At 43.5% G+C, this 22,526-nt stretch overlaps 1 pseudogene; it reads right to left on the bottom strand.

Moving 5' to 3' along the window:
* Positions 1–1,553: 1,553 nt before the first annotated feature.
* On the bottom strand, positions 1,554–1,671 carry LOC124555188 (annotated as a pseudogene).
* Between the last annotated feature and the right edge of the window lie 20,855 nt (positions 1,672–22,526).

The raw sequence follows: 22,526 nt of genomic DNA, 5'->3' as shown, positions 1-22,526 counted from the left end.
TTTTGAATGTCAAGGGTTTTCGTACATGGTATTAAGCGTGGTAATGTGTTGTGATTACTGTGTTTCTATATTTTTGACCAATCCCTGTACATGATGAAACACACACACATTGACATACACTCACACTTCGACAGTTCGTCAAGAAAAGATGACTAATGAGTGTAAGAGAAAAAAATCTTCCTACTTATGTGGCTGATGACCTAAGACGCATCTTGGCCACCAGTTCCATATGAAACTTACTTGCTAATTTCTTCTGCCTGGTAGATATTGTGTCTACACACATCTGCATATTCACAATAAATATCTGGGATCTGGAGGACTGAACTCGATAGAGTCGGGTAGAAACTATAGGAAGACGCAGAAATCCGTTCGCCGTGCAGCTCGACAGCTCAACATGCCCCCAATGTCCGTCTGGCGTGAGTTGCGTCGACGTTTACAGGCGAAACAATAAAAAATTCAGCTACTGAAAGCTCTTCGTGAAGTTGGAAAACAACAACGAGTGGAGTTCTGTAATTTCGTTCTTGACAAGATGGAGGATGACAGTTTTATTCCGCGCTTAGTGACGAGGCAACATTCAATTTAAATGGAAAGGTGAACCGTCGTGCCGGACTGGGTGGCTGAGCTGTTCTAGGCGCTACAGTCTGGAACCGCGCGACCGCTATGGTCGCACGTTCGAATCCTGCCTCGGGCATGGATGTGTGTGATGTCCTTAGGTTAGTTAAGTTTAAGTAGTTCTAAGTTCTAGGGGACTGATGACCTCAGAAGTTAAGTCCCATAGTGCTCAGAGCCATTTGAACCATTTTTTGAACCGTCATAATGTGAGAATATGGGGTACAGAACAAGTACATTAAGTTTTACAACATGAGAGGGACTCTCCAAAATTTAATGTGTTTGTGCTGTTCCACAGGAAAAGCTGTATGGTCCATTTTTCTCTGCCGAGAACACACTTATAGGAAGCGCATATCTCGACATGCTTGAGAACTTTCTTTTCCCACAATTGGAGACTGATTCCAACGAATTCACTTACTAACAGGATGGGGCACCTCCACATTGGCATTTTGAAGTTAATCGAAGGATTAGTGAACGATGGATCGGTCGCATCGGACCAAATGATTCAGCCTTGCATTACTGGCCTCCAGGGTCACCGGACCTGAGTTTATGTTATTACTTTATCTTGTGGGGATTTATAAACGACTCTGTTTATGTGCGTCCGTTACGAATAACAATGACTGAGACACTGCATAACAGCGGCTGTGGAAGTCGTAACTCAAGAGATGCTCGTGGCAGTGTGAGAACAATTTCAATACCGCATTGACATATTTCGTGCATCTCAAGGTGGGCATATTGAACATCTATGAAAAAGCACTCCGTCGTCAGGCCACGACGGGACGGTCCGACCGCCGTGTCATCCTCAGTGGAGGATGCAGGAGGATGGGCGTGGGGTCAACACACTGCTCTCCCGGCCGTTATGATGGTATTCTTGACCGAAGCCGCTACTATTCGGTCGAGTAGCTCCTCAATTGGCATCACGAGAATGAGTGCACCCCGAAAAATGGCAACAGCGCACGGCGGCCTGGATGGTCACCCATCCAAGTGCCGACCACGCCCGACAGCGCTTAACTTCTGTGATCTCACGGGAACAGGTGTACCCACTGCGGCAAGGCCATTGCCCCACATCTGTGAAAAGGTATTTGAGTTTACCGTTCATCAAAATACGAAATTCGTTTTATATGTTTATTAGTTTCAGAAATATAGACGTACCAATTCGGATGATTCATTTTGACACACCCTGATATTTTCATCGTCGCATACATTTTATTGCACAGTTGTGTAACAGTAAGTCATGCATGGAGTACATTTCCATTTATTCCTGTCCATTCCTTCATCGTGTTCCACCACTGGATGTAAAAGCATTCTCTCAGAATCTGCATCAGCAGCTCCTTTGTTTTCACCGTCGTAAGCCATCAGGTGCCACAAATGTCGATGGCAGACGGAATTCCCAGAACTAGCTTCTGAAGACAGAATCGTGAGTACGGACAGGCCATCTTTCGTGCAGATAACCGGATGAGCGCGGCGCGCCGGCGTGACCACTGGCCACTGAACAGTAGCCGGCGTGGCGTGATGCAGCGGCCGTGACGTAGCTGTCAGCGGCGTGCAGTGTACCCGCCTGGCTGCTGCTTCCAGGAAACCGTCCGCTCCGCTTCTAGCCGTGGGGGGTACACGTGGCACTCGTAAAGACCTCAAAGGCCGACGCTAGGTCGCTTCCAGGAACCTACCACCTTCAGTTTTTGAGGGTGTGAATTTTCTTTACTTGATATGGTTCGGCCTCTAACTCTGGTAAGGAATTTCGACATTCTCTTGCCTCACGTCCATAATGTGAGCGTTATGGTATTCCTTTTCTTTTGCAGTCATACTCAGATTGTCGTTTTTACTACCTACCGACTTCTTAATCCTCTCATATTCAACCATAGCTAATTAGTGATTAATTATTAGTCACTTTTAATATGCCATCAGCATTTTTCTATTTCCTTACGTTGACTCTGTCTCCAAGGACCTCATACCGCATATCATTGGTAACAGATGATAAACAACATCCTTCTCTACTTCAGCAGCACACACATCTTTCCATGACATCTGTTTTTGCTGTAGCTTGATAATAGATGAGTTTCTCTTTCTTGAAAAATACGTCTCAGTTTCATGAAAAATTAGTTGAATCATCAATTCCTACTCTCAAGCTGGGAGCATGCTTTAAGTAAGCTCAATGTGGCGAAAGAAGTTATGATGGTGGGGAATAAAAGATAGGTCTCATCCTAAGAGCTTATAAAAAAAAACTCTAAAAGGAAATAATCTGAAGCAGTGTCATCGAGCTTACTATTTTGTGGAGATAGGTGCTACCTACACGCCGGCAGGGGTGGCCGAGCGGTTCTAGGCGCTACAGTCTTGAACCACGCGACCGCTACGGTCGCAGGTTCGAATCCTACCTCGGGCATGGATGTGTGTGATGTCCTTAGGTTAGTTAGGTTTAAGTACTTCTAAGTTCTAGGGGACCGGTGACCTCAGAAGTTAAGTCCCACAGTGCTCAGAGCCATTTGAACCATTTTGCTACCCACACGACGCAACATATCAGGCGGTTATAATTAAAGTGCAGCTCCCGACGGAGGTCCGGTGTGGGATGTAATTATCGTATGTCAGCAAAACTTGGCAGCTATTACATGAAAATGCAAGGTTTCTCGGCTAATCTCGATGATAAAATCTTCTCAGGTTGACAGCGGAGTCAATGCGTTGTTCTCCACCAACGTTTCAGCAAGTTTCTTACTTGCCATCGTCTCCTGATGAGACATGAACCCGACACTTCTTACCTGTCATCATCTCCTGGCGAGACGTGAACCGGACACTTCGCCTGAAGATGGCAAGCAAGAAACTTGCTGAAACGTTGGTGAATAACAACGCATTGACTCGGCTGTCAACCCGAGAAGGTTTTATCATCTTGGCAGCTATTGCAACGCCTTAATGCGGAACCAATTTACAGCGGAAAATATTAGTTCCAATTCTGGCAACCAGATGCAAATGTGGCGCTGTGAATGCAAGAGATACGTATAGAAATGTTTCCTTATGTAATGGATTCGGAACATTCGCTGTATGTGCATCTTTTCAGTGATGATTTCGGCACTCGGCTGTTCCATACAGGATGTCAAATCAAAAACTTTTCATCCGTCTAGTTTCCAAACTCATTTTATTTGGGTACCAGTTTGGGTGATTTACTACTCCACATTGTCGCTTGATCGCTATAGCAAGCAGAAATCTACAGATACCAGTATTGGAAAGCTGGTCCCTTTTTTGACCAGAACCGAGGTGGAATCTTCCCACACGTTCGTCAGGGATCTGAAGATGGTGTAGTAAATCGCCGAAAGTGGTAGCCAAATAAAATAAGTTTGGAAACTACACGGCTGAAAGATGTTTGACTTGACATCCTGGATTAAGAACAGGAAATGGGCAGATAAGGTCAAACAATTGAGATAGGCATAATGTTGATTTTACTATCAACTGTGGCTTGCACAATTTGTTCAATATGACCACTGGAGACGTCGACGAGACACTATGCAGCGCCAGATTTGCATTTGACGTCAAAAATTTGAACTAATTTTTTGCAGCGAAAACCAATTTCACATTATTGCATTAGAATATCAACCAAGTTTCACTGCCTTGCGATAATTACAGCCCACACTTGACCTCTGGGAGTAGTTACACTATAATTATAACCACCCAGTATAATATAATAAAAATTGGGAATTGAACCATAAGAAGATAAAAAAGTTCTGTTAACCAATAAACTAATGACACAAATAAGGGAATTTCAGAAATGTGCAACATTGTGTAGGAAGCCAGAGGAACAGCCTGCGGCGGGGACGGTGTCTGCGTGTTTGTTCACGCTATCGTTCAGTCCACCTACCTCGATAGGATTCTTGCCGACGTCCCTTCAATCTGTGGTAGCAGATTCGAGATAGGCAGCGTAAAACAGCGTTGATGAAACCACCACCTAATACCTACCACACAGAGGCCGCGTAAGTCTAGTTGAAAGTCAGTTCCTGAAAGTTCATGATTAAAAAATTGGGCATTCGGGATATTCAGTGTACTTGCAGAAAAGCGTTTAAAGTTAGATTAACTCTGCTTTTTATTCATATTGGAACACATGAAATGGCTATCGAGTCCGTATTTAATATGGTGAAACGTTATCATTCAAAGTTCACTGTCTGTATAACAAATATTCACTAGAAAAGCAGCCAGAATTTTAGTAAGTCCGACACGACTAATTTTCACGTTCTACCAGCCACAGACCCACAATTATTCGCGAGTTAAACATTCGGTCGTTTCAGTGATCTTCTTCGTAAGAGGTGCTGGCCAAAATCTTCCGTACAGAGCACGAAACAAGCCACGCGGAGTTGTTACAACGACTAGAAAGTTCACACGCTCACATCTCTCAAACTATTTAATTTAGAAACACCAAACTTTCATTAAAATGTTCGTAACTCCAGTCGCTTCAGTCGCGATTTGTTCGAACCAAAATTAACCCACTATTTCCTCATCTTACAGAGTATTTCTAAGGAGCGATCTAACATCGTGTTATTCGTAGACCGGCTAGCAAGCGACTCTTCTCGAGGTACTCCTCTATCTGCCCATTTCTCAATTCGCGCGAGAACAGCTTAATTCTGATTGGCTGTTGATTTAAACGACCAGTCCGAACGTTCCTTCCAGATCATTCTCGCCGCAAATCTTGTCTAATCCAATCACTAATTTCATAGTAATTAATGTCAGCAAAACTTCAATTTCTTGTATTTTATTTAATCAAAATAAACGAAGTGCGAAATATTTCTCAAATTGATAAACGTATTCCGCCTCTAACTTCCATTCTGGCTGCTATTATATAAAAACAAGCACACACCACCATACGTCACCTGAATCGTGGTTGCAACATAATTTTCCCACGGTTTGTTTGTACAAGGTTTTACGTAAAATGAAATATCAAATTTTAAAGTATGTCCCACATACACTGTCTCAATCATTCTCACGCACTCACACGGCAAAATATGATCAAATAATAATTTTGACCGATTTTTGTATTACGTACTGCGCAGTGACTGAAATTTTAAAAAGAAAATTCTAATTAACTGATTTTTATGCACTGATAACTTTGGAATGGTTTCAGATGATAATGAAAGTCAATCTATTATTTTTTTTAAATGATAATGATAATGAAAGTGAATCTGCTACTGTTTTAAAAACCAAGCGTAGGTTTTAGGAGTTTTAGGTAATTCTCTTTATCTCCAGAACTATAATAAATAAAAATCTGAAAATTTGACAGCATCACTCCATTAATAACAAAAGGCTGTGTTTCGTATCGCCCGAATGTTACGCTATGCAGTTCTTACGGCAGGCAGCGTCGACTGTGCTGTGATCAAAGCGAAAAAAAAAAAAAGCCAACCTGCAGCCACCGTACTAGACGGCTGCGTGCCTTACTGCAACGAATGTCATCTCGTAATAACCTGCTACGTTACAAGCCCGCTTGGAAGAAAAAAATGGTTCAAATGGCTCTGAGCACAATGGGACTGAACTTCAGAGGTCATCAGTCCCCTAGAAGTGTTAACCTAAGGACATCACACACATCCATGCTCGAGGCAGGATTCGAACCTGCGACCGTAGCGGTCGCGTAGTTCCAGACTGTAGCGCCTAGAGCCGCTCGGCCACAGGGGTCGGCCACTTGGAACAGATTCGACTGCAATACAAAGGAGAAAAAGCAGGAAACTTAGGAAAAAAATGAGAAACCGCTGAATTCGAAAAGCTGATGTAGCACATTGTTGGATCAAATCCAAGATATTGGCATATTATTTAATTTCCAAATAGCTAAAAATTGCATTTTATGTGTAGAAGGAAGACAGGAGGCATGGTAACGAATATACTCGATGTTTTAAAGTGGGAAGCAGTGTAGACAGTAGTGTGTTATAAGATGAACTGATGTAGAAGAAATAGAACAAAAACGTAATCTAGAGCTAACATACGAATTTGACAGCACAGTAAAAAATAATCTCAACCAAGCAAGCATTCAACGTTTGAAGCTCATTAAGGGAATTTTGGAGATTTTTTATTTTTCCATAACTGAAAAACAGTACGGGACGTTAAATGTGAGAGACATCATTCGTTTGCTGTCACAGCCCAAGCGTTTCAGCTGGTGATTTAAATAATTTGCTAAAGAAGAGAGAGTGGGTTGATGACTTTCTACTGAATTCCATTTTCGTTTCGAATAAAGATATCATCTTAAAAGCGTTGGCAGGTTAAAACTGTGCCGCACCGTGACTAGAACCCATTACCTTTGCTTTTTGTAGGAAAGTGCTCTACTGGCTGAGCTATTCTCCATACCAGAAACCAACCCAGGGAGGTAGCTAATCGTTCTCTCTGTGACACTGTACATCCTGGCAGTTGTCCCAACCGCAAAACGGTCATGTTAAGTGAAGGTAAAAAGCGTGGGAACCATGGAATATCGAACCCTGGATCCTTGCAATTTGTAGCCTGACATTCTTTCCACCAGGTCACATTTATCAGCCAGATGATTACTCTCATCTTCTCCACAACGTTTTTTTTTTTCGATTTCATGGCGCTGTCAGTATATTGTGGTCGCTTTAAGAAACGTATACTGTAGATACAACGTGTAGAGTCTTGTACCGTAGGGAGCAACGGAGAGGATGTTATGGGTGGCCGGTATCCCCTTTCTATAATACAAATGCACACATGTATTAACGCGGTTCCGTATTTACTTGAACAGGTAGCTGCTATTTTACTTTAACACAGCCCATGTGTTGTGGTACAAGCTCTTCGATAATAGTCCTCTTGCAGACAATAGGCCGAGCGGTTAAAGGCGCTATAGTCTGGAACCGCACGACCGCTACGGTCGCAGGTTCGAATCCTGCCTCGGGCATGGATGTGTGTGATGTCCTTAGGTTAGTTAGGTTTAAGTAGTTCTAAGTTCTAGGGGACTTATGACCACAGCAGTTGAGTCCCATAGTGCTCAGAGCCATTTTTTTGCAGACAATATCGCTGATCTTGCTATAATCTGACGCTATGTACTCTCGTAGCCTAAGCCCACGCCGCGAATGAATGATAGACGCCAATCTGGAAAATTGGATATTTGTGGTAAGGTCTTATGGGACCAAGCTGCTAAGGTCATCGGTCCCTAAGCTTACGCACTACTTAATCTAACTTAAACTTACGCTAAGAACAACACACACAACCATGCCCGAGGGAGGACTCGAACCTCCGACGGGGGTGCCACGAGTCGCCAAGCACGGGTGCGAGTTAGTGCGTCAGTGACTGAGTGACTGAGCTAGTGACTGAGCCCTCCGGAGTGTGGCGGCGGCCTAAATACTTGCTGCTCAGAGGGCGTGTTGCTACTCGTGCCTCTGGCCTCTCTCGTGATAGACGCTACTATCGATCTTCGCGCTACGTCTTTGCCGATCGGTGTGCTGGCGACAGCTTACACCAGCACACAACCAAAAATGTTCATTTTCAGCAGTATTTTCAGTTTTGCAGTCCGCCTCATCTATAAGTTTCACTAGCCAGGTGCATATCAGATAGTTGTGGTATGGAGTGACAGCTGTTGCGCCATGCATAGTGAAGGCAGTAATAGTTTCCGGAATAAAAATATTTTGTGAACATATACAGGGTGAGTCAAAAAGAATACCACAACTTTAGGAATTTAAAACTCTGCAACGACAAAAGGCAGAGCTAAGCACTATCTTTCGGCGAATTAAGGGAGCTATAAAGTTTCATTTAGTTGTACATTTGTTCGCCATTTCAGCCAATAAAGTTTTTGGTCCCTTTTTCTTCGAAGGTGCTACTGTAACTGGACTAGAGTATCTGGAGATGTTAGAGAATTGGCTGTTCCCTCAGCTCGAACAAGAAGCACAACAATTCATATTTCAGCAGGATGGAGCGCCACCACATTGGCACTTATCTGTCCGTAACTACCTGAACGTCAACTACCCGAGGCGATGGATCGGCCGCCAGGCAGCCCGTGACAGAGCACTTCATCACTGGCTTCCAAGAAGCCCTGATCTTACCCCCTGCGATTTTTTCTTATGGGGGTATGTTAAGGATATGGTGTTTCGGCCACCTCTCCCAGCCACCATTGATGATTTGAAACGAGAAATAACAGCAGCTATCCAAACTGTTACGCCCGATATGCTACAGAGAGTGTGGAACGAGTTGGAGTATCGGGTTGATATTGCTCGAGTGTCTGGAGGGGGCCATATTGAAAATCTCGGAACTTGTTTTTGAGTGAAAAAAAACCTTTTTAAATACTCTTTGTAATGATGTATAACAGAAGGTTATATTATGTTTCTTTCATTAAATACACATTTTTAAAGTTGTGGTATTCTTTTTGAATCACCCTGTATAGTTTTGCGATATTTAGTGTCATTTACACAATTGTTGGATGTATTTCGTCGACAAAGGCGACCCGTCACTGATTGAGTTGCCTAGCAGAGTATACCGTCACGTTACCTAACAAAATCAACTCTGTGGGAAAACGCTGTGGTCTTGAAATAAACTGATCACTCCCAATGACAGTTGTTTTTGTTACTAATGACGTACGAAAATTAAGCGTTTTTAAAGATAGACCGAGTGAGGTGGCGCAGTGGCACTGGATTCATATTCGGGAGGACGACGGTTCAAATCCGAGTCCGACTATCCACCTATACGTTTTCCGTGATAGCCTAAATCGCCACAGGAAAGTGACGGGAAGGCTCCTTTGAAAGGGCACGGCCCATTTCCTTCCTCATTCTTGATACATCTTGATCTCTTCCTCCGTCTCGAATGACCTCCATGTCGATTTTACTTTAAATCCCAATCTTCCTTCCTTCTTTGAAGCTAGCAGTACTACAAATATATTCAGGCCGGAATAAGCTGCTCCTGGTAGCGTTGCACACTTTTATAAAAAGCATTTGTGAACATTTCATTTTAATTTTTATTTTTCAAGTACTTATTGAGCAATAACCTTTAGAGTTATGGTCTGAAAGACTGGCAACAGTTAAGCTTAGCAGACAACGCCTGAAGGGGGAAGGAGTATTTTCTTTTTGTTAGGTAGGGCTTCGTTTAAATGTACGTGGAGGATCTCTAAATAAAACTGAATGCTGACACATGCGCTACTCTTCTGTAGACTTTTTAAGTCCAAAATTAAATAAGTTTGCTTTATGATTTATTCACTAATTATGCTAATTTAAAGATAAATGTATTAGGCACTTCTAGCGCCCCTCTGACTGTATTGTATGCACAGACTAACTACCTAAAATATTAGACGTGGTTTCAATATCCTTAACACAGACTAATTATTTGGCTCAAGAAAAGCAACGCGGCCGCCAAATGTCTTTTAAATCACAATTACTGCAGTGGTAAACAAACCGATGGATTCAGAACTGATGCAGTCAGATGGAGTGAAGATATCACTGTGTTGCTAATCCCTTTGGAAATAATATAGACAAGTGGCGGAAGTTACATGGTTTTAAAATAAACTAGAAATACAACCACAACTTTAGGTTTGGTGAGTTGCTACATCAGTATTTCATAGGGAAAGTACTATTTGGTATGATCTCTACAAGATAAAGATTCAAGGGCAGTGAATCTTAAGGCATTGTGTAATGGCACTCAATATATTGAGAAAAAAGGTGCGTTACTGGTAAATTTACGTATCATGCCCTAACTAACCATTAATATTACACATATTCTGCTCAGCCCCTAGGCAAGTAACTCGCCTTGCAGATGACAGAGGATGTCAAAGACGACAAGAATTGATGCTCTTAGTGTATGCAGGTCCTCCCCTACCAGTTTCTGAGAAGATGTAGCGAAAGAAACCAGTATTGGACATCTGAATTCGGGTTCCTCGCAAAAAGCCGTTTCTCACAGAAGTACATGAACCTCAATAGTAGCTGACTGCAGGCGTAATGGTATGCACCGAAGAGTCGCTACTTCGGCTGTTTTTTAGATCATGCAACGTGCAGAGTACGCAGATACAGTGTGTGTAGGGTAAAGCTTAGGCCGGATGCTTCGGGGGTATTTTTCGTATCATGACCCGGTCCACTCGTTCAGGTCACGTGACCCAGAATGTTAATATCCAATTGCTCGGTAACCAGATGTTCCTCTCCCTTCTACGATTTCGTGATGAGAACGTTGTGGACGCTTCCTCCTTTCATGATGACAACAGCCGTATTCACAGGACTGCGTACATACTTTCTATGTTAAACGAACACACCGGGACGCCACAGAACTTCGAAAGCTGTGTTACATTACTCGATTTTAATTTCATAGAAAATATTTCGGCCAGCGGGTGAAACATGGGAATCAACATCACCATAATTGGGCACTTCTGCTGGGTCTAATCGGCAATGAGACATTTTACCCGCACGCCCATTGACACTTGCGAACACTTCCTCGCCGAATTTTCCCCATTATCAAGGCTAGATGGCGTTTTACGTGGTTTTAGCATGATGCCTCGTGGAAACGAATGTCTTCGGGTATGCCTGTTTATTAGCAAAGAGTGCAAAGAAAACAGCGTCGGAAGTCTCATGTAAAACGAGATTTGCGAATTTCAGTACGACTGTGTGATTACCAATGTTAAAATTTAAGAGAACAACTATCTATCTTTGATCCATTGACTATGAAGTGAGTGAAAATATAACGACTTTCTTCCAAACGTGTAGATTTTAATTAAATTTCCGTTATTTCATTGTACTATTTGCGCCTAGATCTACGTCTCCGCCTACACTCCACAAGCCCCTTAAGTTGTATGGCGAAGGGTATCATTGTCACTTCCCCCTTTTCTTGTTCTAGTCGCGAATGGTTCAAGGGAAGAAATATTGCTCCTTTCGTGAGATATTCGCAGGACGAAGCAATGTATTGGCTGACTGTTCCAGGAATGTACACTCTCAGGATTATAGCAGAAAAGCACAACGATACAGAACGTATCCCTTGTAATGTCTGGCACTGGAGCTGCATCTCTGTAACGCTTTCGCGCTAGCTAATGAACCTGTAACGAAACGCACTACACATTTTTTGGATTTTCCCTAATTCCTATATCAATTCTAGGGACTCCAGAGAGCCTAGGTGTTCAAATAACTCCCCGGTTGTTGGGATTCCGTGACTTCCAAACTCACTAGAGAGCAGTTCCAGGATACTTAGACCAGTAAAGTTGTATATGATATTTGTTCCCTTTGCTGTTTAATCCGAACTTGCACTCGGTTTCTAATCACGGCCATATCGAGGGAAGGCTACACTAACCTTTTGCCCTTCCTTTATTTTTTTTCCTGATTTTGGTGCATCGCAAAGTAAAGTTCAAATGAGATAGAGACAAAGTGTACCTTTAATCAAGCTCCCTTTTCTTTTCTTTACTTTTTTTTAAAAAAAAGCTTCGGAAGAAATTTGTCTTTCGTATTACGGTCGTTTCACACTAGGCGTCAACGAGACGAAACGGAATGGCAGGCCTCGTCATCGTCAAATGGTGATGTATTCAAAGTAGACGGAGTGCAAGACGTCACTTTGGTTAACGCAGAAATGGGCGATGAAAATGAAGTCACATCATACCACCTGTGGCAAAAAAAGAATTATGGGACTAGCGATTTTAAAATTTACGAATGAATAAAGAAAACTTCGTAACGGAAGTTCCTGATAAGATTTGTATGTCAGACCGTTGAGATGCCAAACAGCAAGAAGACTGTCGTTCCCACATTTAAAAACATGGAAATTTTGTTTGCTACTGGAAATATGCACATACTCGAACAAACACATAAAACGATATTTACGAGCCAATACACTTACAAAAAGCTTGTTCAACTTCTCCATTTTTTCTCTGAGAGTGAAATAACGACCAAAAATGCCTTTTTCTCTACTACTGCTGCTGAGCCTGGCGGAAGAAGTCTTGTGGCAGCATTTCATCAATACTGTATCTTTCTCCTTCTTGGGAAATATAAAATGAATAGGTGGTTTTGTGAAATAATGTAGACCACGCCACCACTCTTTAAAACTGACCAGTTTATTCCCAGTTATTGTAAAAATGGGCAAACGTGGCTTTCTTTGCGTTAGTTTTACTCCATGGCTACCAGGAGAAGACGAATTAAGTCTGGCATGCTCATTTATTTTGAGACAAGTGGCAATACGAAAGCCGCAGAGACGAACTTCCTCAAGAGACTGCCGAAATGATAAGATACGACGAAAACAAAATTTAACACAACATAGCTAAACAGAAAGAGTTATGCCGCAGCCAGAGGATCTGTGATGTACTACACGGATCTCAATTTTTCGCTAAAAAAATAGCTTTTATGAAAACTGCTTCATCAATTTACGATATTTTTTTCGTAAAGTAGACTTTTCTCTGGCCTGTTATTGTAAAACATAACTCATTTTTTGTGTTCACGTATTTCGCTCTTCTTATGGAAGAACACTCACTTGATACCCAGGTTGTCGTGGGGTATCTGCAACATGTCACGAAATCAAAGCAAAGCAATAAAATGATGACTAACAGGAAGCAAAACCATGAAAATCACTAGTATAACATGAGTGAACGAAGAGAAAATAATTTAACTTTCGATGTTAACAGATGACAATGCCGTTTACCGATCAAAGTCAGCGTCTAAACTTCCTTCTCCAGAAATCTCGACCTCGACATTCTATTCCGTCACGTCTCGTTCCTTTACGTTCCGTCGCCGTTCTGTGTAAACTCCACGATCTGAAATGGACTGCGGAATATTTTGACGTACCGTTCCAACACTTTCCGTTAAGTGCGAATCAATATTTATTCTGTAGCTGAAAGGGAAGGTTGCAGCCACTGTCTGGTGGATATACTGGGTGTGGCAGGAAAACGGGCCTATTTGGATACAGCGAAACAGTCCGATACTGTAAAACATTTATAGTCACAACAAGGAAACCCTTGCCTATTGCCATTACGCGCACTGTTCATGTCTTGAGAATGGTATCTTGTAGGATATAATCTGCGATGTACATCGTTCAAGGCACGTTCAAGCGTCTGTATAGGAATGTTTCTGACTTCAGCACGAATTGTGTCTTTCAATTCCGCAGTTGTGCGTAGACGTCTGCCATACTCCCTACGTTTCGGGAACCTCAAAGGGAAGTAACACCGGTAAGTCGGGAGAGCTGGCAGACCACAAAATGTCCTTAGTCCTTGAAATGATGTGGTTACCAAACACTCAGTGCGCCGCTGGCATTGAGCATTGAGCACCGTGAAACGTAGCATCATATTGCTGAAATCAGTACTTATTTGCAGAAGACTGTTCAAGTTCAGCCACGATGAGATTGGCTGTCGTTATTCGTCCATGTTCATCCTGAAAACAGAAAGGGCCGATTAGTCCCACTACAATGACAGCGCCTCACACTGTAGCATCCTGGATTTTGCTACAGCAGTTTTGTTTGTTGACATAATCGCTGAGGTGCAAATATGCCTTGCCACTCATTTGGATTGTCCCTAATATTAGTCAGTAATTATGAGACAGAGTCATTCACTTTTCATAACCACTATCATTTAACTGTCACACAATCTGTATCTTGTACGCCTGCAACTTCAAATCATTGTGTAAAATTCTGTGTGTACTGGTACTAAACATTCCCACCACTGACGCAGTTTATCTCACAGAAAGCTTTGGACTGTTGCTTACGAAATTTTGCACCTCCCCTATTCGTGCCCTATTCTGGGCCTTCCTGCCTCACTTTAAGGGCACATCCTGTTGCTTTAAAAATTTTCATCCGTGACTTGATAGTATGTGAGGTTGGTAAATGACTATTCCGTCTAAGGTTCAGCAATCCAGCCACCGTTTTTGTATTAAAAAAAAGTCTTCAAGCCACATTACGTTCAGGACTACTCCAGCACCCCACCTCAGCAACTGGCGTACCTACCCGAAACATATTACAAGCCTCCAGAGTTGCCATTAATACCATTAAACGTTTTGAGACTAATTAAACAACCAGTTTTTTCCCACGCCCTCTACGTTGATTGCTCTTCGGCAGGGAGTGAACGATGAAACCAGGAAGCCATAAAAGGCCTCTAAGTCATAGGACACTTCGTAATATTATATCGGACCTCTGTTTGTCCCACGCAGTGCAGCAGCTCGACTTGGCATGGACTCAAGAAGACACTGGAAGTCCCCTGTAGAAGTAACGAGCCATGATACCTCCATAGCCGTCCATAATTGCGAAAGTGTTACCTGCGCCGGATTTTGTGCACGAACTGATCTCTCGATTATGCCCCACAAATGTCCCATGAGATTCATATAAGGCGATCAGGATGGGCAAATCATACTTTCTAATTGTCTAGAACAATGGTGGCCTGGTGATATGGCCCATGCCTAAAAATTTCAGAATTGTTTGGGAACATGAAGTCCACGCAGGGCTGCAAATAATGTCCAAGTAGCCGAACATAACCATTTCCAATCAATGGTTGTTTCAGTTGAAACAAAGAACCGAGTCCATTCCACGTGAACACAGTCCACACAATTATGAAGCCACCACAACTTGGGTGCATGGCTTCGTGGGATCCCCGCCTTAATCGAACCCTACCATCAGCCGTTACCACCTGAAATCGGGACCTGGCCACGGTTTTCCAGTGTGTCCAACCGATTTGGTCACGAAACCAGGCGAAGCACTGTAGGCGACGTCGTGCTGTTAGCAAAGGCACTCGTGTCGGTCGTGTACTGCCATAGCCCATTAATGCCAAATTTCGCAGCAGTGTCATAACGGATACGTTCGCCGTACGTCCCGCACTGATTTTTGCTGTTATTTTTGGCAGCGTTGCTTGTCTATTAGCACTGACAGCTGTACACAAACGCCGCTGCTCTCGGTCGTTATGTGAAGGCCGTCGGCCATTGCGCTGTTCGGCCGAAAGGTAATGCTTTAAATTTGGTATTCTCGGAACGCTTTTAACACTGTGAATCTCGGAATACTGAATTCTCTAACGATTCCTGAAGTGAAATGTCCGATGCGTCATGCTCCAACTACCATCCGCGTTCAAAGTCTGTTAACTCCCGTTCTGCGGCCATACTCATGTCTGAAACAGTTTCACATAAATCACTGGAGTAAAAGTGACAGCTCCGCCAACGCACTGCCCTTTTATACTTTGTATACGCGATACTACCGCCATCTGTATATGTGCATGTCGCTGTCCCATGACTTTTCTCACGCGAGTGTATGTACGCTACTCGCCATTAAAATTGCTACACCAAGAAGAAATGCAGATGATAAACGGGTATTCATTGGACAAATGTATTATACTAGAACAGACATGTGATTACATTTTCACGCAATTTGGGTGCATAGATCCTGAGAAATCAGTACCCAGAACAACCACCTCTGGCCGTAATAACGGCCTTGATACGCCTGGGCATTGACTCAAACAGAGCTAGGATGGCGTGTACAGGTACAGCTGCCCATGCAGCTTCAACACGATACCACAGTTCATCAAGAGTAGTGACTGGCGTATTGTGACAAGCCAGTTGCTCGGCCACCATTGACCAGACGTTTTCAGTTGGTGAGAGATATGGAGAATGTGCTGGCCAGAGCAGCAGTTGAACATTTTCTGTATCCAGAAAGGCCCGTACAGGACCTGCAACATGGGATCGTGCATTATCCTGCTGAAATGTTGTGCTTTGCAGGGATCGAATGAAGGGTAGAGCCACGGATCGTAACGCGTCTGAAATGTAACGTCCACTGTTCAAAGTGCCGTCAATGTGAACAAGAGGTGACCGAGACGTGTAACCACTGGCACCTCATACCATCACGCCGGGTGATACGCCAGTATGGCGATGACGAATACGCGCTTACAATGTGCGTTCAACGCGATGTCGCCAAACACGGATCCGACCATCATGATGCTTTAAACAGAACCTGGATTCATCCGAAAAAATGACGTTTTGCCATTCGCGCACCCAGGTTCGTCGTTGAGTACACCATCGCAGGCGCTCCTGTCTGTGATGCAGCGTCAAGGGTAACCGCAGCCATGGTCTCCGAGCTGATAGTCCACGCAGCTGCAAACGTCGTCGAACTTTTCTTGCAGATGGTTGTTGTCTTGCAGTCGTCCCCAACTGTTGACTCAGGGATCGAGACTTGGCTGCACGATCCGTTACAGCCATGCGGATAAGATGCCTGTCATCTCGACTGCTAGCGATACGAGGCCGTTGGGATCCAGCACGGCGTTCCATATTACCCTCCTGAACCCACCGATTCCATATTCTGCTAACAGTCATTGGATATCGACCAACGCGAGCAGCAATGTCGCGATACGATAAACCGCAATCGCGATAGGCTACAATCCGGCCTTTATGAAAGTCGGAAACGTGATGATACGCATTTATCCTCCTTACACGAGGCATCACAACAACGTTTCACCAGGCAACGCCGGTCAACTGCTGTTTGTGTATGAGAAATCGGTTGGAAACTCTCCTCATGTCAGCTCGTTGTAGGTGTGGCCAACGGCGCCAATCTTGTGTGAATGCTCTGAAAAGCGAATCATTTGCAAATCACAGTATCTTCTTCCTGATGGTTAAATTTTCGCGTCTGTAGCACGTCATCCTTGTGGTGTAGCAATTTTAATGGCCAGTAGTGTACAATAGCATCTAGGAGATGCTAGATAATGTATTTTTCTGCCTTCTTAGTAAGCTGCTCAGGCAGTGTCACAGTTACACTCAGTTTTGACATTCTTGCCTCCGCGTGCAGCTCTTCCAGCAACACACGTAGATAGGAGCCGTAACGAGGCATTTCCTCGTTTGCGGGCGGCCGCATCCCGACACCTTGCCCGCTGCCAGGAGCAGCCAGCTATTTGGAGTGCTGGGTCGGGCCGCTGCCAAATAGCGAGCGAGGGCAGGGATAGGTCCTCGCCTCGGCGGGGCGGCAGGTAGCCTCGTTAACATTCCTGGCGGGGTGGCGGCTCGCTGTCATAACGCGCAGATAAGCTGGGTCGCAGGTAGTCCCGTCTCGCGCCGCCTCTAAAAGCTGCTCCGCGGTGCTGGCGCAGGGTTCCCGATGATCTACTTTTACTGCGACTGCTCTCTCAAAATGAACTGCGACCCACTGGGCAACTGCTCGGTGGGCTCTGTAGACTCTAGTTACACTGTAAAGTCGGATTCCGTGATTAGAGTGCTGACGGAGCTCGTGGTACACTGCAGTGGCTCTGTGAACTACGCCTCAAACGTGCCACCACATATTCTATGTAGTGGCGCAGTTTTCAGTATGATGTCATCAGAGATGCTGAGGAGTGATCCTTATGTTTTAGTGGGAGTTATGGTTTTACTGCTGAGGAAAGGGAAAGAAAATCCAAATACTGTATCTGACAAAGGATTTCACGCAGGAATAAAGTGGGAGCAACAAACCCATTTCAAAAGAAATAACACTGGAAGAGGAAAAGGGATTCACAAAGCATTTATGAATGATTAAAACCCATTATAAATAGTTGCTGAGCTCCGCATCTCCCTCCAATCGAAATTCAGATACTCAAATGACGATTACAGTCCACGCAATTCAAAACATGTTTCATGAACTAATAGCTGGGGTGTAGATGTCATCTGTAGGTGCACCACTTTCCCTAGAATTTTGTAATTTAGTGTGTTTATTGATCTTTGAATACTACTGGTAATCGATTCGACAAACACATTCCCCTTCAACAAGCTCTCCCCTCCCCTCCCTCAACCTCACCCCCTATTGTTGTGGACGTGTTGAGCGCGTCGTCTTCGCAGCAGTTCGTGGGGTGGGTGTCAACTTGGCTCTGTGATAATGCTGGTGGAAGTGACCTACACCGTTCTTCCATCAGGTAAACCATGTGTCTTGCCGAAGTTACAGCGTCGAAACGATGAAGGTATGCAGGGTGGGCCATTCATAGTGACCGGGAAAAATATCTCACAAAGAACGAAACTCGTCAAGCTTGAAGGGGGAAACCAGATGGCGCTATGGTTGGCCAGCTACATACCGCTGCCATAGGTCAAACGAATATCAAATGCGTTTTTTAAAATAGGAACCTCCATTTTTTTATTAAATGTTCGTGTAGTACGTAAAGAAATATGAATGTTTTCGTTGGTCCACTTTTTTCGCATTGTGATAGATGGCGCTGTAATAGACACAAACGTATATGCACGTGGTATCACGTAACATTCAGCCAGTGCGGACGGTATTTGCTACGTGATACATTACCCGTCTTAAAATGGACCGTTTACCAATTGAGGAAAAGGTCGATATCGTGTTGATGTATGGCTATTGTGATCAAAATGCCCAACGGACGTGTGCAATGTATGCTGCTCGGTATCCTGGACGACATCATCCAAGTGTCCGGACCGTTCGCCGGATAGTTACGTTATTTAAGGAAACAGGAAGTGTTTCAGCCACATGTGAAACGTCAACCACGACGTGGAGCAAATGATGATGCCCAGGTAGATGTTTTAGCTGCTGTTGCGGCTAATCCGCACATCAGTAGCAGACAAATTGCGCGAGAATCGGGAATCTCAAAAACGTCGGGGTTGAAAATGCTACATCAACATCGATTGCACCCGTACCATATTTCTATGCACCAGGAATTGCATGGCGACGACTTTGAACGTCGAGTACAGTTCTGCCACTGGGCACAAGAGAAATTATGGGACGATGACAGATTTTTTGCACGCGTTCTATTCAGCGACGAAGCGTCATTCACCAACAGCGGTAACGTAAACTGGCATAATATGGACTATTGGGCAACGGAAAATCCACGATGGCTGCGACAAGTGGAACATCAGGAATCTTGCCGGGTTAATGTATGACGCGGCATTATGGGAGGAAGGATAATTGGCCCCCATTTTATCGATGGCAGTCTAAATGGTGCAATGTATGCTGATTTTCTACGTAACGTTCTACCGATGTTACTACAAGATGTTTCACTGCATGACAGAATGGCGATGTACTTCCAACTCGCGTGCGGTTGAAGCGGTATTGAATAGCATATTCCATGACAGGTGGATTGTTCGTCGAAGCACCATACCAAGACCCGCACGTTCACCGGATCCGACGTCCCCGGATTTCTTTCTGTGGGGAAAGTTGAAAGATATTTGCTATCGTGGTTCACCGACAACGCCTGACAAAAGCGTCAGCGCATTGTCAATGCACGTGCGAACATTACGGAAGGCGAACTACTCGCTGTAGAGAGGAATGTCGTTACACGTAATGCAAAATGCATTGAGGTTGACGGACATCATTTTGAGCATTTATTGCATAATGTGGTATTTACAGGTAATCACGCTGTAACAGCATGCGTTCTCAGAAATGATAAGTTCACAAAGCTACATGTATCACATTGAAACAACCGAAATAAAATGTTCAAACGTACGTACGTTCTGTATTTTAAATTAAAAAATCTACCTGTTACCAACTGTTCGTCTAAAATTGTGAGCCATATGTCTGTGACTATTACAGCGCCATCTATAACAATGCGAAAAAATGGTCCAGCTAGAACATTCATATTTCTTTACGTACTACACGAATATGTAATAAGAAATGGGGGTTCCTATTTTAAAAAATGCAGATGATATCCGTTTGACCTATGGCAACGCCATCTAGCGGGCCAACCATAGCGCCATCTGGTTTCCCCCTTCAAGCTAGACAAGTTTCGTTCTTTGTAGTTTTTTCGTTTGACGCTTATTTTGTGAGATATTTGGCCCGGTCACGATCAGTGGACCAGCCTGTATATGTGCACGTAAATGTCGATTAGTTGAAACGACTTAAGTGTAGTATTCACGAACAAAATGGACTCGTCGATTCGACGATCGTTTAGTAATGAGCAACTAATTTTGTGTGGGTATCTGATTGGACGTTTATTGAAAAGAATGTTTTGGTTTCGAGTCGCCTGTGATACCTATTCCATGATTTTCATTTTCTTTTCATGTGCTGACGAATTACACAAAACCTAAGTTGTGGATTCAACGGAATCAGGTCTTGACATATCATCTGAAAGTTTTGACGAAGACCGCAGCGTCAAAGAAGAAGACGTCATTTACGACGACACAATCGACCCTGCATCAGATTGGGATGAAGGAACACCCAACGCAACGGTAGCGCAATTTGAGAAGGAAGCATCAGTCACGAAAAACAACAAGGGGGAAAACAGTCTACTATTGACCCCGAAAATACTGGCGTGATAAATGTGCAGAAGACAAGTAATGAGGACTGTTCAAGAAAAAAGAGTTCCTCGGCAGCTTCCCAGTCGTCAGCCACAACGTCTTCCTCTGGAGACAACTTCCAGTACATATGCGTGCCATGTGAAAGCGAGCTAATGTCTAAGACAGGAATGGTCTGGAAAACGAAACGTCTGCATGAAACAACTGGTAAACCAGCAGTAATGAACATAGTCCGTGTTCGCCAAGGACCGACTGCTTCCACTGGATATATGTATGACATACCAAAATGTATTGAGCTATTTTTCTCAGATAACATTCTTCTTCTGTTATTTGCGTAACTATTGCTTGTATTCAACACACCTGGCAAGTGATCACTGAAATCACCTTGTAAGAATTGATGCAGTTTTCTATTCGGTGCTTATTCCACAGTATTTCCGGCGGGTAAAAAGTATGTGTGAACGCCCTTTTGTTTGTGAACCTATGCGATATGAGTTTTTGTGATTTATCGTAGTGGAAAGTGCGCGTGAACCGTGAGATCTATTTTTTTAACTTTTCTACAGTAAAGGATTTATAATTCAACCGTTGCGTGGCTTTTACTCATTGTCCTGGCCAGACCTTATTATGATGGTCGAATCGACGGAGGTATTCGTATGGAAGGGTTCGAAATTGGTATAGCATTCTATGGTTAATACAAACAATTTGATTATGTCTAATTTTTATTTCTCAACTGGAACATCACCCTGTGGGGCTGTTTCCAGCACACAGTCCACTATTTCTAATAGTGTTTGCTCTCTAAAGCCACAATCGTTACACGACTTTACGTTTTGCTTCCATAAGCAAGGTCGCTCTTCGTGCTAGTCCATAAATTAGCAAATTACACCCGACGACCACCTTTTGTGCATTTATTTTCAATGGGAAAAGGAAAATGCACTGAAACAAATTAGACAACATCAGAAAATATTACAGTGGCTGTTACTAAAACCACCTTAAATTGCACAGGAAGAGAATTTATTTATTGATGAGCGTTTTCGGACTGTTTGTCCGTTATAAAATGAGCCATAAATGTAAGTCTTGCGCTACACCAGTCATACATGTGACAAAATTGTCTATGAAATCCAGTGTGAAATTAGATAATGTGGCCTCCACATGTACTCATCGTTAACTGTCAGAATTTTTACTCCGACACTGGGGGCTATATTATCTACAATCACACTTGTTGGTTTCATACCATAGTTTCCACATTTATGACTGGTATAACACAAGACTTACATTTATTAGTGTTCTTCCGGTGCACCGTAAGAGGTTTTCATGACGGTTATTGTAATCACAAAAAATGTTGCGTGTCCACTCCAACCCCAGCATGCTGGAGATACAGAAGAAACTATTACAATAAAACAGGAACGCAATGCTGGTGTTACGAAATACAGCCACCAGGTAGCAGTCGAATGATAGTGGCTGGTGAAGGCTAATGACATGAATATGAACAACCTACTTTAACGTTTAGGGGTAGGGCAAAAAGTGGCATCATCTCAGTGACGTCACCGAAAGCTCGGTGTTCACACAACCGCATCTACGGTGCAACTGCAGTATGCCGCGAACACTGGTGTCACTACGGTTGCATATTCGAACGTCACTTAAAATGAGCTCACCCTTTGGCATTTAGCATCCCTGCAATTTACACATTCCTCCAGAGCAACGTGATTGCAATTCAGATGCCCACAGAAAAATGAGCAGAGAAAATAAATGTCCTTTTACGTCTATAGCAACCATTTGTTGTATAAGCCGGACATCATATGGTTCAAATGGCTCTGAGCACTATGGGACTCAACTGCTGAGGTCATTAGTCCCCTA

The sequence above is a fragment of the Schistocerca americana genome, chromosome 1, assembly GCF_021461395.2.
Source record: "Schistocerca americana isolate TAMUIC-IGC-003095 chromosome 1, iqSchAmer2.1, whole genome shotgun sequence".
Taxonomy (NCBI): Eukaryota; Metazoa; Arthropoda; class Insecta; order Orthoptera; family Acrididae; genus Schistocerca; species Schistocerca americana.
The sequence above is the reverse complement of the archived record's forward strand: the minus strand, read 5'-3'. Positions and strand labels throughout refer to the sequence as shown.